We start from the raw sequence: 16843 nt of genomic DNA on the forward strand, positions 1-16843 counted from the left end.
TGAAGAGGAAGGGTGTTGACTATATGGGTTAGGAAAGCCAGAAGAGAGGCTGTCGTTTTGGTTGAAAATGGAAAGAGGCAGTGGTGAGGGGAAATTATGGGGGCTAATATTGGCTTGGTGGCTGGCGTTGATTACAACTAGAAGAAGCAGTCGTAGGTATGAGAGAAGGCATTGATGTGGTGGTTTGGGTGGATGGTGTGTTTTTTGTTGGTAATGGTTCAACCAATATAGGTGACTGTTTATGGGGGGTTCCAGACCAGATAAAATGGTGTTTTTCTTGCCCTTGTAACTAAGGACTATCTCATAGGAAAAAGAGAAAGATAGGTCTGTTAGGTTTTTGGTAGAAAGGCTTGGGGTGGAGTTGAATGGGTCTCTGCTATTGCCGATGACAGTGATGGAGAAGCTAGTTCGGGAGATGGAGGTTGTGGAGGAAAAAAAAGAGGCATTTGTGTTGAAAGATTGAGGATGGCTGAAAATTCAAGACTGCACAATTGATCCCATTACTAATACTACTAGATGAGTGAATTATTTTGCACTTCTTTAGGTTGAGAAAGAGGGTCACATGTTTGGTGTTGGTTTTAGTATTTGGGTGAGTGAGTTGTGAGTGAGAGAGGATGTGAGAATTTTTTATTTTTTATTTTCTGGTCTCCTCTGTAATTTCTCCCTAAATTTCTAAAATTTCTCTTTTAAATTTCTCCCCTTCTCTCTTTGTGTGTGTAACTAATTCTATTTATAGGTGAAAGTTTTCTTTGGCTTGTAGGCAAAGTAAACTAAGATCAACCATTGAATTTCAAAAATAAATTCCAATAATTCATTTGATAACTTAGAGGCAAAGCAAAGAAAAATAGACCTTTGAATTAAGAGAATGATTGTAAATCATTTGATTAAAAAAGATGGGTTGTGAGAGGGTTTTCAATTTTCAAATTGGTCCTCTCCCCTCCACAATTACTAATACTATATTTTTATATTACATATCCTTAACAAAAGTAATACATTAGGAGTTTACTAAGCATTTTATGTGTAAGAAAGTCTTGTTACAACATCAAATTTATATGAATATGTTAAAGTATAATTTAATAAAATATAACTTTGTATACTATGTCTTATATTCTATTTAAGATTCTTATAAATCTACCATAAAAGGTGTCAAAATAATTCATAACGCAGTCACCTTATTCTAGTATTATTAATCCTTATGATTCCCTTTTTCTATTTTTCGATCAATTTAATAAGACTTTGTTAGTATTTATTAATTTCATTAGATATTCCTAGCTATTCGAAATCAAATACCATTAACATCCATAAATCTCATTCCACATTCATTGCCATCCCAAATTCAGGTGTCGTTAGCCTCGGCTAATCTATGTATACATTCTCGGCCATCCTAATTCGGATGTCATTAGACTTTGCTAATCACAATGTACATTTCCAACCTTCCTAATTCTGATGTCATTAGCATTTGCTAATCTCAATATACATTTTTAGTCGTCCTAACTCGAATACCATTATCCTTTGTTAATCTCAATATAAATTCATAGTCATCTCAATTTGGATTCCATTAGCCAAAGTTAATCTTACGATATAGTCTTGGTCATCCTAGTTCATATGTTGTTAGTCGAAGCTAATCTTACGATATATTCCTAGCCATCCCAATACAAATGTCATTAACCGAAACTAATCTTAACACTCCAACATATTCATAATAGTTTACTTATTACTAACTACTTTAAAATTGCATCACATTTAAGAAATAGAATCACGATTTCATCAATTTAAATAAAAAGAAAGTCGCTTACTTGCTCATCTTGTGGTGCGATCTCCTCCAATGGAAGATCCAATACTTGTCACTTCTCCTAGTTCATAAAGAAACCTTTAAGTTATTCTTTTTTATACACATGGTACATGTGCATACATGTCAATTTGTTTCATCACAATGTATAACAATGTATTTTCAAGGTTAGTGTACTAGTATACTAACGTTCAACCATACCTTTATTCACAGTATTAGATTTCATTTCTAAAAAGGTATTCAAACAATGTATATGGTCCATATTCATATATCCCAATGGTTTTCGCATACATACTTTATGTTATTGGTTTCACATCATAATATTAACTTATACAAAAGTTAAGACATTGATAATTTACATATTTAACCCTTTCTTTAATTTTTTTTTTTTTGTCATACCCCATACCTCTCTATATAGTCATGACATACTTGCTCTACACATCCATATTCATATAATTATGTTAGCATAATCTTTTATATAACATCATTAATTGGTTTTATAATGTTAAGGTGTATTTAATGTTACCATTAATGTCTCTTTTTCCAAGTTCATGCATGGACTTTAATTAATGATTCTCTATCAAGATTTTTTTTCTTGCATTTAGCGTGCCTTAGTGACACGACCAAAGAGTTGATGTCTTCTCCCAAGTATAGGAGTGTCAAAGTAATAAATAACCCGGCAAGACCAGGGTCGAACCACAGGGAGGTTAACTGTATAAACTACAAATAAAGAAATAGATAATAACAGAAAAGGAGTTGAAGAGAGCTTCGGGATGTGATGTTGATATAAGGATTAAACAAGGATAAAATAATTGTCAAGGTTAGAGGATCCACTAATGGTATTTCAAACAAGTATAGTATAAACTCTTTTTATTACTCAATTGGAAACCACACACAAAGGAGGTTCCACTTGGATTATAAATTGTTAACATGATTGCATTAGTTATCTTATTCGAATAATGCTAATACTTGTAAATGTTGTCAGGTATTCATGATTATAATTTATGTTAACAACAAATCAAGTTCCTTTCATAGCACAGGTGTCGGTTATATCATACGGTTGGGCTATGAAAGTGCCAAGTATTTGTTGTACCAAGGGTTATTCAACATAAATCTAGATTAACTATTTAACAAGCAAAGTATTAAAAGTGAACAAGATAACAAATACAAAACATGTTAGTATCAAACAGTAAAGTCCATGTTGAGTTTATACTATACTTATTCTTACACAATTAGTGCAACCTTTTTACCTTGACATAATAAACTTAGCTAAACATAATGAAAGAGAGAAACATAAATAAACAAGATAAGAACATAAATAAGATATAAGTTAACTAAGTAAAGAAAAGGAAATGAAAAGCATAAACAAGAGATTAATATAAACAAAATTTAAGCATTACAAAAATATAAAGAGAGAGAGCAAGAACATGATCTTGATCTGAAAACCAAGATGCCTAAATGCATGGCAAATGCCTCCTTTTATAGGCCAAAATTTGGAACTATTGATTTGATGACTAATTGTTGAGTGGGTGGCCACATCTTGACTTGGTGACAATCCTTATCTTCTTGTCTGAACAAAACATCATTGCTAACGTCAGCATTTGAACTAATTTTCTTCATGAAAGTTCTAGGAAATTGTCTCAGCTTTCCAACAAAAAAATAATCGGTGCATTTGGACTTCTAGAACTTAAGATATGGGCTGAACACTGAATAGTGTCTGGGCTGTAGGACAGATTCCGACTTCTCTGTTGTTGCTAAGATTTGGACTTCCAAACAGCAGAATTGAGTCTTGGACTCCCCATGAATGTTTTAGGCCTATGTCTTAGCTTTCTAGCCATATAAACCAAATTGAAATCCAAGATCTACAACTCCAAATATGACCCAATGACTGAACAGTGTTCCAGTTTAGACTGAACCAACATCTCTTTTCTAAGCTTAACCCTCTCTTTGTCTTCTCAATTTCAGTAGTTAAACTCATCAATCAATCCTTTGATTTATGTGATAGGCCTGCATTTAAGATGAATATATACCATAAATTAAAGGTATCTTATAGTATCAGACTTATTATTATAAAACTTGCTTTAGTTAAGCAGTTATTGATACTTCAAGTGCAAAATGATGATATAAAACCTTGATAAAAATGCACTTTTAAATACTAATCACTTAGACTTTTTCACAACATCCCTTTTAATGTATTATAGCATATACATCATTATCAACAAAATTCTCTAGTCTTTTAGGTTTTGTTCTAAGACAATTAATTTCTAACAAAGGATATTCATCATCATTGAATATATTGATAAACACCTATATGAATCATTTTCTTTCAAATTTCTTCATCATGGACAAAACATAGGCCATTCATACACAAGAATTATGTTGTTTTCTCTTTATCTCCCTAGCATGGCTGAATATAGGCTTATGATAAACAAGTATCCTATTTGTGTTTTCAATCCAAATTCTCTTATTCTAATCTACATTAACAAGATATAATTTGTTCCACGCAATCAAACTTAAATAATACAATTAAGTAAATTCAATATCAATAAAATTAAGGCACTTATGGTAAGGTATTTTGATCAATAACAATTCATCACAATGGTATAAACAACTAAAACATTCATTGTATGTCCAAACATTTAGGAACAATCTTTCCCTTCACCCATGTGTTTTCTTGGTTGAATATATGGGTCGTATGTTCACTTCCATTTCTTCACTATTTCTGAATATTAAGGTCATTTTCCAAGGTTTTTAACTTTCTATTTGACATAATCATGTAATTTTTCTATTTCCTCCAAATTGTTTCATGAACCCTAATTGAGAAAATCTAAAATTTCTTAAGTTTACTTACAAAAAATGCCTTGAAGATGATTAATATTCTTCTAACTTTCTTTTTTTGTTCTCTTTGATGTTCCTTCTATAGCTTATCCTTTCTATATCTTCTACTTCTTTTATTCTTCCTCTAAATCCACCCTACAAGGTTTTTCTCTTTATTTCGTGATGTTATTTCAAGGTCTTATCTCAAGGTTTCAAACTAATCCTTTCATTTTATTCTCTCTTTAGGGAAAAGGTTTGACATGCAATAGAAATGGTGAGGGAGTGTCTATTATGGGTGAAAAAGATGGAGTTTTTGTTCTCTTCACACTGTCAGCCCTCTTTTAAGAGAAAGGCTAAACCTTTCCTTTTCACACTTTAATCATTTGCTTTATGTAGTTTTAAAATTACCCCCTTTTTTGTTACAATTTAGTCCTGGTTAATTTACTAGACTTTCAGTTTCACCTCTTAATAAGTATGTTTACTTGTACAAGCCCATTCATTTATTTCAATTTGTTCTTAACCATTTATAAATTTTTATTTTCTAGAAAAGTTTCAACTAGGATTTACACCCTTTCAATCCATTTACTATGTTGCAATCTTTATAAATTCTGCCATAAAAATACAGCCCCTTGCACCCTTTGTTAATGCTTTAAAATCAAGCAAGAAAAGGGAACCCTTTCAAGTCATTTTTCATGCTGCAAACTTTGTATTGTTAGCACAAAGGTCATTGTGCACCTATTATTTATTTGTTTTTGATGATAACAACATATTAAATGCATTATATGTGTATGTCAAGGTATTGTTGTTGCATGATTTTTTTCTATATCAAATTGAGTTTTAGACTCGGATGCAAACTAGACTTAAAGATGCCTAAGCTTAATTTTAATGTAGTCAAGTCTTTATGAAAATTAATCTTGCATCATAAAATGAATATCATCCACAAATACTTTTATATTGTAGAAATTCATTATTCAACTTATTTTTATTGCCAAAACTTATGTAGTGATCAATACCTATTTAAAATCATTTCATCATGTACTTTAGTATTTTCATTTAAATGAAGAGCATTGTCTATTATCTATTTGTTTCTAGAAAAATTAATCACATGTGTTCTTAGACTTTTATCTACTCTTAACTAAAGTAGCAAACTTTTAATTTTAGGAGAAGAGTGTTTTATACGAAGTTGTTTGTAACAACTATTTTTCTCTTAAAATATGTGTTCTAGTCATTTCTAATAAGAAGAAAAACACTTTGAGGAGAAAAAAATTCTTATTCCTTTCTTCAAGTGTGTGTAATGGTTAGATTGAGATTTTTCCTATAAATACCCAATTTGTTTTCATGTAAAATCTCTCCCACACTCCTACTCTTTTACAATCTTACATACTTGATGCTTTAATTTTCTAAAAGCTTTTATTGCTCATTTCATTCTCTTAAAGCTTTAAATTTTATATTACATCAAATAAATTTTTCATTTCCTTGAGTTAGATTACATCTCTATAAAGACTTGAGCTTAATCTTTGTAATATTCTCTTGTGTAAGGATTGAATATCTCTTGTGAGATAAATATTATCTGTGAAAGTGTAAGTGGCACTTGAACCACTTAGCTTTATCCTTTGGGTGTGAGCCAAAAGGAGATTTCAATCTTAATCCTTGAAAAAGATTATGTGTAAGGTTTTCTAATCTTTAGCCTGTAAGTTAGGTGATAGGTTTGCTTCTAAACCTGTAAAAGAATTGAGTTTGATCTTAAGCATGTACGAGGATTGAGTTTAATCTTGAACCTGAAAAAAGATTGTGTAGTAGGTTTGACCCTTGGCCTATAAAAGAATTGGGTTTAATCTTAAGCCTAGAAAAAGATTGTGTAATCGGTTTGGTCTCACCAATTAAGAACATTGTGTGTGATAGTGAACACTTGAATGAAAGTTCAAGAAGTGGAGTAAGTAATTGTCTGAATCATTATAAAAACTAGTGTGTTTGCCTCTCAATCTCAATTTACTTGTGAATTAATTAATTATGTATTATTGTTGTTATCAAATCTGAAGAGATAAAAATGTTCTTAAATAGTGTTTGTATATTTTTGCAATCTTGAAGTAAGTAAAGGTTGATTTTTAAAGTGCTAGAATTTTTTTATAAAGCCCTAATTCTCCCCTTTATTAGACTTTTTAAGTCTTTCATATAAAATCTACCAAAAAATCATAGCCTTTTATACCCGTTGTTAGTGTTAAAAAAATCAACCAAAATGTATCCTTTTCATCCCATTTTTCTCATTGCAAAACTTGTACAAACATGCCAAAAATATATATCCTTACATCATTTGTTTTACTACACATTCTTTCGAAAGGACACAACCCCTACTTCCTTTTATCTTGCTATAGAAACATACCAAAAGTACACCCTTATAGCACATATAATCGTTGTACAAAACCATAAAAGGATGCCTCTCTCCCCTACCATTTTTCTTGCTATAACTTTATACATTCAGTTACTACAAAACCATAGTCATTACACCTTATTTATAGCTACAAGTTGAAGCCAAAATCACTCATATTTGTCTATAGAAGAAGCTACAACCAAACCGTAAAGACACCCTTTTGAAGCCTTGAATCTTACTGCATTTATATGATTGAAATAGTTGGCTCATATGAAGTACATAAAGAGCTCGATGACCAAGATTGTTGTTAAAGAATCAAGGGCATGATATTGCAAAGGAAAGGAGTTCTAAGTCCTTTATTGAGGTCTACAAAAAAGGATATAGCTTATGTAACATCCCCATATCCGGGATAAAGCAATGATCTCATGTTAACTGATAAACAGAGTGATTAATTATTTTTTTCTATATCTATTCATGGTGTTTGTATTAAAGTCAACCAAAATTTCGACGGAGTCTCCCCTATACCGGGAGATCCCAAGTTATCAACATACGACCTGTTTACACTTCTAATATACCGCATCTCCTAACTCTATTCAACCCAATCATCCTGGGTCTCAATCCCACAAACATCATCATTCATATCAACCACAATGTTTATGATATGCATTGTACAACAATTATCATTATGGATTGATAAAGATATAAACATACATACATGGAACATGGTTATACAAACTACATAATTAAATTAATCTATTCAAGTTTAAACATCAATTATACAAATTGAGTTATATAAAAGTTGTAATATTACCAAATACAAGGGTATACTCTGATTAGTACTTAAAAGTGCATTTTTATCAAGGTTTTATATCATCATTTTGCACTTGAAGTATCAATAACTCCTTAACTAAAGCATGTTTTATAATAACATATCTAATAATATAAGATACCTTTAATTTATGGTAAATGTTCATCTTAAATGCAGGCCTATCACATAAATGAAAGAATTGATTGATGAGTTGAAGTACTGAAATTGAAAGGACAAAGAGATGGGCAAATTTAGAAAAGAGATGATTGGTGCAGTCCAAACTTGAACACTGTTCGGTAATCGGGTCATATCTGGAGTTGTAGATCTTGGATTTAGGTCCATTTTATATGGATGGAAAGATAAGACATAGGCCTACAACTTTCATGTGGAGCCCAAGATTTAAAAAGGCCGTTTTCAAGTCCAAATTGCAGCAACAACAAAGAAGTCCGAATCTGTCCTGCAGCCCAGACACTGTTTAGTGTTCAGCCCATATCTCGAGTTCTAGAAGTCCAAATGATCTCAACTTTTTACCCTGGAAAGATGAGACAATTCTCTAGAACTTTCATGATTGAAGTTTGTTCAGATTATGACGTCATCAATGACGTTTTTGGCAGACAAGAAGATAAGGATTGTCACCAAGTCAAGATGTGGCCACCCACTCATCAATTAGTCAACAAATCAATAGTCCCGAATTTTGGCCTATAAAAGGAGGCATTTGCCATGTATTTAGGCATCTTGGTGTTCAGATCAAGATCATGCTCTTGCTCTCTCTTTATATTTTGTAATGCTTAAGTTTTGCTTGTATTAATTTCTTGCTTATGCTTTTCATTTCCTTTCCTTGTTTATTTATGTTTCTTTCTTTCATTATGTGTTGCTAAGTTAATTATGTCAAGGTGAAAAGGGTACACTAATGGTGTAAGAATAAGTATAATATAAACTTAACATGGACCTTAATGTTGGATACTAACATGCTTTATATTTGTTATCTTGTTCACTTTTAATACTTTACTTGTTATATGGTTAATCTAGATTTATGTTGTATAACACTTGGTACAACAAATACTTGGCACTTTCATAGCCCATACTGTATGGTATAACCGACACCTGAGCTATGAAAGGAACTTGATTTGTTGTTAACATAAGTTATAATCATGAATGCCTGACAACATTTACAAGTATTAGCATTATTCGAATAAGATAACTAATGTAATCATGTTAACAATTTATAATCTGATTGGAACCTCCTTTGTGTGTGGTTTCCAATTGAATAAAAAAGGTTTATACTATACTTGTTTGAAATACCATTAGTGGATCCTCTAACCTTGGCATTTGTTGTTATCATTATTTAATCCTTACGTTAATCTTCCATCTCAAAGTTCTCATCAACTTCTTCTTCTTCTTTATTATTATTATTATTATTATTATTATTATTATTATTATTGTTGTTGTTATTGTGTTGCTGTTAACTATAATTTATACAATTAACCTCTCTGTGGTTCGACCCCGGTCTTGCCGGGTTATTTATTACTTCGACACTCCTGCACTTGGGAGAAGACATCAATCTTTTGGTCGTGTCATACTCCCTAAGACCTAAATTACAAAAAGTGAACCTAAGTTAGAATCTACTCTTGTCGTGCATGCGATGATCCTGAAAACAAAATACATATTATTGAAATATGAATATTAAAAAATAAAGCAATACAAATATCCAGCAATTTTAAAAAGGCAAACATGCATTCATATTTTATTCACTTCTTCCTTTTGGTTTTCATTGGAAACTCTTTCTCCTTCAACTACTAAAAACCAAATATCCAGCAATTTTAAAAAGGCAAACATGCATTCATATTTTATTCACTTCTCCCTTTTGGTTTTCATTGGAAACTCTTTCTCCTTCAACTACTAAAAACCAATTCCTCTTCCATTATCAACCTCCATTCAAGATCTCATAAGTCCATCCATGATTATTTCCGCTTAACACATTACTGATACCAATTTCACTGTTATCATCATCACCCCGTAGGAGTCGATGCAAGGTGATCCCCTTACCCGGGATCCTAACATACACTAAATGTATGCTAGTCAATACATGGTGATCCCCTTACCCGGGATCCTAACATACACTAAATGTATGCTAGTCAATACATGGTAGACAATACATGGTGATCCCCTTACTTGGGATCCTAACATACACTAAATGTATGCGCGATCCCCTTACTCGGGATCCTAACATACACTAAATGTATGCTAGTTCACGCCCCAAATCACACTTCTCATATTTCCTTTGTCAATGATAATTTCATCACTTGGCAATTCACACAATAACTGTTCACCTTGAATACACATACATTCAGAATACTATCCAAAATATCGACATCATTACACAAACTTTCCTCCTTTCTCCTAATATCCAACGTTCGGTAATTCACATCTCACATCAATAATATATTAAATCATAGAATTTAACTAGAAAGTATAGATGCGGATCACCTACCTACAGTAGAAGCTCTACTGGTGCTACCGCTGCACAACGCCTGTGGTCCCTCCTGATAATCACAGCATAATCTTATAAGTGATCCTTATTCAAGGATATATTTCATACTAACCATATTAACAACCAATACATATATTTCTTTCAATTAATCCTTTATTTATATTTTATGTTCTCTCATTTTATCTATTTAAATCATCATTCGTTGTCCAACCATGGTTATCATTCTTTTCTTTATATTTAAATTGTTACTGTTTAAACCTCGAACTGTTACTGTCTGACCTCTCCTCAGATTTTTAACTATATCTAGAGTTATAGAACTCCGTTTCAAGCGAGGTTGGTCGCGTTGGAAAGCTAAGACACGAGGCTACAAGTTCTCTAAGGAAGGAGAACCCAGTTCTGCCTCTAAGACAATCAAAATCGATCCTCAACAAATATTTGGACTATTACTATCTTGTTTTTGAACCGTTACTGTCTGACCTCTCCTCAGATTTTTAACTATATCTAGAGTTATAGAACTCTGTTTCAAGAGAGGTCGGTCGCGTTGGAAAGCTAAGACACGAGGCTACAAGTTCTATGAAGGAAGGAGAACCCAGTTCTACCTCTAAGATATTCAAAATCACTCCTCAACAAACATTTGGATTGTTACTGTTCAACTGTTACTGTCTTGTTTTTGAACCGTTACTGTCCGACCTCTCCTCAGATTTTTAACTATATCTAGAGTTATAGAACTTTGTTTCAAGTGAGGTTGGTCGCGTTGGAAAGCTAAGACACGAGGCTACAAGTTCTCTGAAGGAAGGAGAACCCAGTTTTACCTCTAAAATAGTCAAAATCGCTCATCAACAAACATTTGGACTGTTACTGTCTTGTTTTTAAACCGTTACTGTCTAACCTCTTTTCAGATTTTTAACTATATCTAGAGTTATAGAACTTCGTTTCAAGCGAGATTAGTCTCGTTGGAAAGCTAAGACACGAGGCTACAAGTTTTTTGAAGGAAGGCGAACCTAGTTCTGCCTCTAAGATAGTCAAAATCGCTTCTCAACAAACATTTGAACTGTTACTGTCCAACTGTTACTGTCTTGTTTTTGAACCGTTACTGTCTGACCTCTCCTCAGATTTTTAACTATATCTAGAGTTATAGAACTTTGTTTTCAGCGAGGTTGGTCGCGTTGGAAAGCTAAGACACGAGGCTACAAGTTCTCTGAAGGAAGAAGAACCCAGTTCTGCTTCTAAGACAGTCAAAATCGCTCCTCAACAAACATTTGGACTGTTACTGTTATTTTTTTGAACTATTACTGTCTGACCTCTCCTCATATTTTTAACTATATCTGGAGTTATAAAACTCCATTTCCAGTGAGATTAGTCTCATTGGAAAGCTAAGACACAAGGCTACAAGTTCTCTAAAGGAAGGAGAACCCAATTCTGCCTCTACGATAGTCAAAATTACTCATCAACAAACATTTGGACTGTTACTGTCTAGATATTGAACTGTTACTATCTAGACATTAAACTGTTACTGTCCAACTATTACTGTCTAGGCATTGAAATGTTACTGTCTTGAACTTTTACTGTCTAGATATTGAACTGTTACTGTCTTGGCATTGAACTGTTACTGTCCAACTGTTACTGTCTAGATATTGAACTGTTACTGTTCGACCTCTCCTCAGAGTTTTAACTATATCTAAAGTTATAGAACTCCCTTTCAAGCGAGGTCGATCGTATTGGAAAGCTAATACACGAGGCTACAAGTTCTCTAAAGGAAGGAGAACTCAGTTCGGCCCCTAAGACAGTTATAATTGCTCATCAACAAATCAGACTTACTGCCCTACAGGGTCTGTCATGACCCAGTCTCGGTTAATAACCCATAACTGGAGTTCTACAGCTCTAAATTGAGCAAGACCAATTTCCTTAGTTAGCTAACATCCAAAACTACAATTTCTATGAGAAACCTGGTTCTAATTCCCTTATCCTCCTATCCAAAATCTTACCGAAAGTCAGGAGACGAGTCTATCCAGAATTGTCACCCCCCTTCCCTTCACACATAACTTTCACAACTACATTTTCTGGGTAAATTATCATGGATTCACGTCCCCAATCATACCACACATTAATTAACTTAATTTTAACAACAAATATTTTCCCCCAATTCAAGTCTAAGAACCCTAATCTATAATTCACAAGAAGACATCAATTCATTATCGAATTTGAAATGACTTATAAGATCATGTTTAGAACACCTTACCCGGTACGAATTAAGGTTTTGATCCTTAACTAGTTGAAGATTTTCAACTCCCTCATTTCTTATCTAATGACAGTCGGCCCTCCATCTTCTCTTCTCGTTCAATTTTCTTGTTAATCATTTGCCCACAACTATTTATTCCATCTATAAACCCTTAATCTTTGATGGGTTCTTGAAATTTTGGTGTTTCTCTCTTGATTTTGCAAGAATGGATACAAAAACTTCCTCTTTCTTTCCTTACGATTGCTTCAAGTTTTTGGTGAGAATAGGAGTATTTATGCTTTATAATTTTTCTTATTTGCATTTAGGTGCCCACATCCTTTTTTTTTCTTTTTATAATTAAGTTATACCTCTTTTCATTTCTTATAATTTCACCCCACAACTTTTAGTTTAGTTTATTTTCTTTAATTTAATCCAACCCTCAACATTTTCGGGTTGATTTATAATGTCTCAAAATATTTCATCTAGAAACTTATATCCAAAAATTTCCGAATTCCCGTTTTTATTTAACCATATGCATGAATTTCTTCACTTTTATTTCTCATTTAGTTAGTTTGCAATCTAAGCAACCTTTATTTTTTCCCGGGGTTTACAGTTTAAGGGGAGAGGACAAGCTAAAACAAAGAAAAAAAAAGAGAAAGGGAAAAGAGAAGAAACATAAAGGGAGAAAAGGAAAAGAAAAGAAAATCAAAGAGAGAGGCCATTGATAAACTAAAATGAGAGAAGATACATAAAAAGACAAGAGAAAATAAAAGGGATAGAAATGAAGAGACATAAGAGAAGAAAACAAAAAAAATAAACAAGTTGATAAGATAACAATATACACTCCTACTCTTTGCAGTGACAATAACATCACTAAGGAAAGGAAAGGTATAGAATAATAACAGAGATTCTTGTTGCAACAACAATAACAATAACAACAACAACAACAACTACAACAATAACAACCTTACCAAATGAAGGAGCTCTTAAAGTTAGTTGAAAAGGTTTGGAAGAGGTTTTGACAAAGTTGACAGAAAAAAAATCAGTGGTGTGCCCATGAGTTTTGTCTCAGCAACCATTGAAGGTGTTTTTCAAGTATATTCAATTTTTTTCTTTCTTAATGTCTTTGACTTAATTGATCGTTAGGCAAGAGCATCGTTTCTTTGAAATGATTCCTTTTATGTTTTTGTAAGAAATCTAAAAGAATGACTAGAGTTGAAATAGGACTATACTGCCTTGTTACTTTATAATGTTTGATTTTATGTTGTTTCTTCAATATTTCTTTTAGGTTGTTTACTTACTCTTTATGATTTGTAAAAGTATAGAATAAGAACATCATACTTGAGGCATTTGTTTTATTTTCTGTCTATCGAATGTAAAGATTACATATATCATTGGAATGGGTTATATCAAAAAATAAATTTCATGTTCTTTAGTTTATGGCTTGATAAAGATAAGAAAGAAAAGAGTTTAAACCAATATAAACTTGAGTTGTAATAGTTAGGTCAATGAGTTTCTTGGTTTTAGACATCGACGTAGACCTAACACATGGTTTTTAACCTTAAAAGAAATTTTGTCAAGTCCTAATACATAATTATAAACTTGTTACAATACCTATTAATTTTTTAAAGAATGATAAAAATACAATTTTTATTTAATTATAAAATATACATGAAAATTTTTAGAATTTAATCATATGCACACAAATAGAAATATATTTTTGTATTTTTTCTGAAATTTTAAAGAAAAATAGATATATTTAATACTTGATTAGTATCTTATGGTGTAAGTTCATAGTCCAAGTATTAAACGAAATGGTTGAGAAACATGCGACAGACCCATAAATAATTTTAACATGATCCTTGAATTTTTTAGAATTTTTGAAAATCATTTGGAGTTTGTTTGGCAATGGGTCAGAAATACAAAGGAGAAAAATGCATAATCAAGGCTACAAACGTGTTTGCCAAACATGTTGTAAGGGAAGAAAAATGGATATTTTTTCTTGCAAAATTTGGACGAGCCAAACAAGGCCCCAAATTGATGGAAATCGATCAAACGAGGCAAAAACATATTTTTTCATAAATTTCAAATTGAAACGGATCAAAACTCAAAATTTGTCAAGAACACAAAGAACTTTCAACATAAACCCAGAAACGCAAATTCTATTTCAGACCATATTTTGCAAAATCAAAGACATAAGGACATGTAAAATCATCGTTCAAGTAAGATTTGAGGCTGAATCATCACAACAAACAACCAATCATCTTAATTATTTGATTTTATAAAAAATACAAATCAAGAACCAAAGATTGAATGCTAAGATTTGAGTGTTTTTAAGCCTTTAAGATCCTAGATTAATGATCAACAACCTTGTACACAAGTGAAATAACCAACAATTGATCGAAACGAGATGGAAATCATGGACCCAAAACAATCTTCTTTGGATGAATGTGAAACCCAGAAGCCCAGAATTTGCTAAGATCTAGAAAATGCACCAAAACCTAGAATAAAGGCCTAAGGCCTATTCATACAAGTCACATACATTTATGTGCACATGTTTAAGCTTTCAGAAACAACAATAAATATGTAAACCTTAAAATGCAGAGGATTTAAAGCCTAAAATCTACTATCAACCTACAAACATGCATATATACTGTTTTCATCAATCCAAAAGCTCATTTAGCATAAAAAACAACATCAAAATGACCTATATGAACTTCCAAAACTGAATAAAAACACCATAATGGCCAAACATTGCTTGCTATATATCCCATTTTTGCATGTAATCATCAAATCATAACATATGCTTTCCATGCATCAAGAACAAGTATTTGAATATCAAAAGCATATCATTAATCATTTATTAAACATTATAAAAAACCAGATTAACAATAAGAATAAACAATCATATTACAACTTAAAACATGGTCGATTCAATTCAAAAACATCATGAAAAACACTTGAATGAATTAATTAAAGCTTAAAATGAAGAGGTGAGGGGTATTCTCAATGAGTTTTACCCCTCCATCAAGTTGAGTAATATACCTTCAAGAGATGATTACAACTAGTTTCTACCTTTTTTGTTTGATTTGAACATATTCCAGTAGCCATTTTCAAGCAGCTTTTGATCTCTTTCTTCACAATATCTTTTTCCTTTTTTCTTTTTTTTTTAATATTTGATTTATTTTCTCTACACGTTTCTTCTCTTTTTTATGTCTTTTTCACCACTCCAGTCCCTCTTTCAAGCTTCAAAAGACATCCCTTTTATAGCTTTCAAAGGGCAGGTGGTTGTAAAACCATTTGTGGGTTTGAATATGGTTTTTCAAAACTAGATCATAGGGGATTCTTTCTAATTTTCCCTTTGATCTATTAGGGGACCACTATGCTCTCTTCTTCTTCTTTTGTTTTTCTTCTTCCTAGATATCTAACAAACTTTTGGAACTTTTAAAAAAAGTTAGGAACTTTATAGCTGAAATTTGGCTGGAAATGGTTGATTGGGGGTGCACCTTCCATATATTAATCATGGAAAATAGAAGGTCATTGAAGCGAACCAAGTTGTAGATCTTGTTAGGGATGTTAGTCTTCAACTACGATCAAACCATGCTTGATTTGGTGGCTTATAGCCTTCTCACCATCCATCCAAAATTAGGTGTAACACTGTCAAATTTTACTGAACTAGACAAGGCTATCATGGGACAAGATGTTGAGGACTTCCACGTGGCAAGAGGGGCACAAACATTGAAAAAACACAACATAGCTTATAAATAACGCACTATCTAGAAGGTTAAGGGATTAGAGGTGCACTCAAAAGACGATGCTGTGAAAAACATTATTTAAAATAGATAGGGGCTAAACAATGTATTATCTAGAAGGTGAGAGGCTCAAAGACGCACTCATAATATGATAGTGTCAAAAACACTATCTAAAATAGATAGGGGCTAAACAGTGTACTATTTAGAAGATGAGAGGCTCAAATGCATCCTCAAAAAGTGATGTTACGAAGATGTTGTCTAAAACTAAGTGGCTTAAAAGCGCACTTGAAATGATATGCTTTAAAGTTGCATTCACATAACCTTAAAGATATCTCATGATCTCATATTTGAAAATTAGGCTTTCTTTACCCTTGTATTAACAAGAATTATACCTCTAATAGTTTTTCTGTGCTATAAAATATTTGGATCCGTCAAGGATTTTTTCCTTGAACTCCTTGCAAGGATCAATATACAATGTTTTGGGGTTAATATGCATGTATTTTAACTTGAGAAACATATGTCCCTTTTCTTCATTGACTCTATCTCTCAAAGCTTTAATCTTTGTAGCAAGTTTTCACCCTAGCAAGTTTTCACGAACTT

This window comes from Populus trichocarpa, chromosome 11 (assembly GCF_000002775.5).
Source record: "Populus trichocarpa isolate Nisqually-1 chromosome 11, P.trichocarpa_v4.1, whole genome shotgun sequence".
Lineage (NCBI taxonomy): Eukaryota > Viridiplantae > Streptophyta > Magnoliopsida > Malpighiales > Salicaceae > Populus > Populus trichocarpa.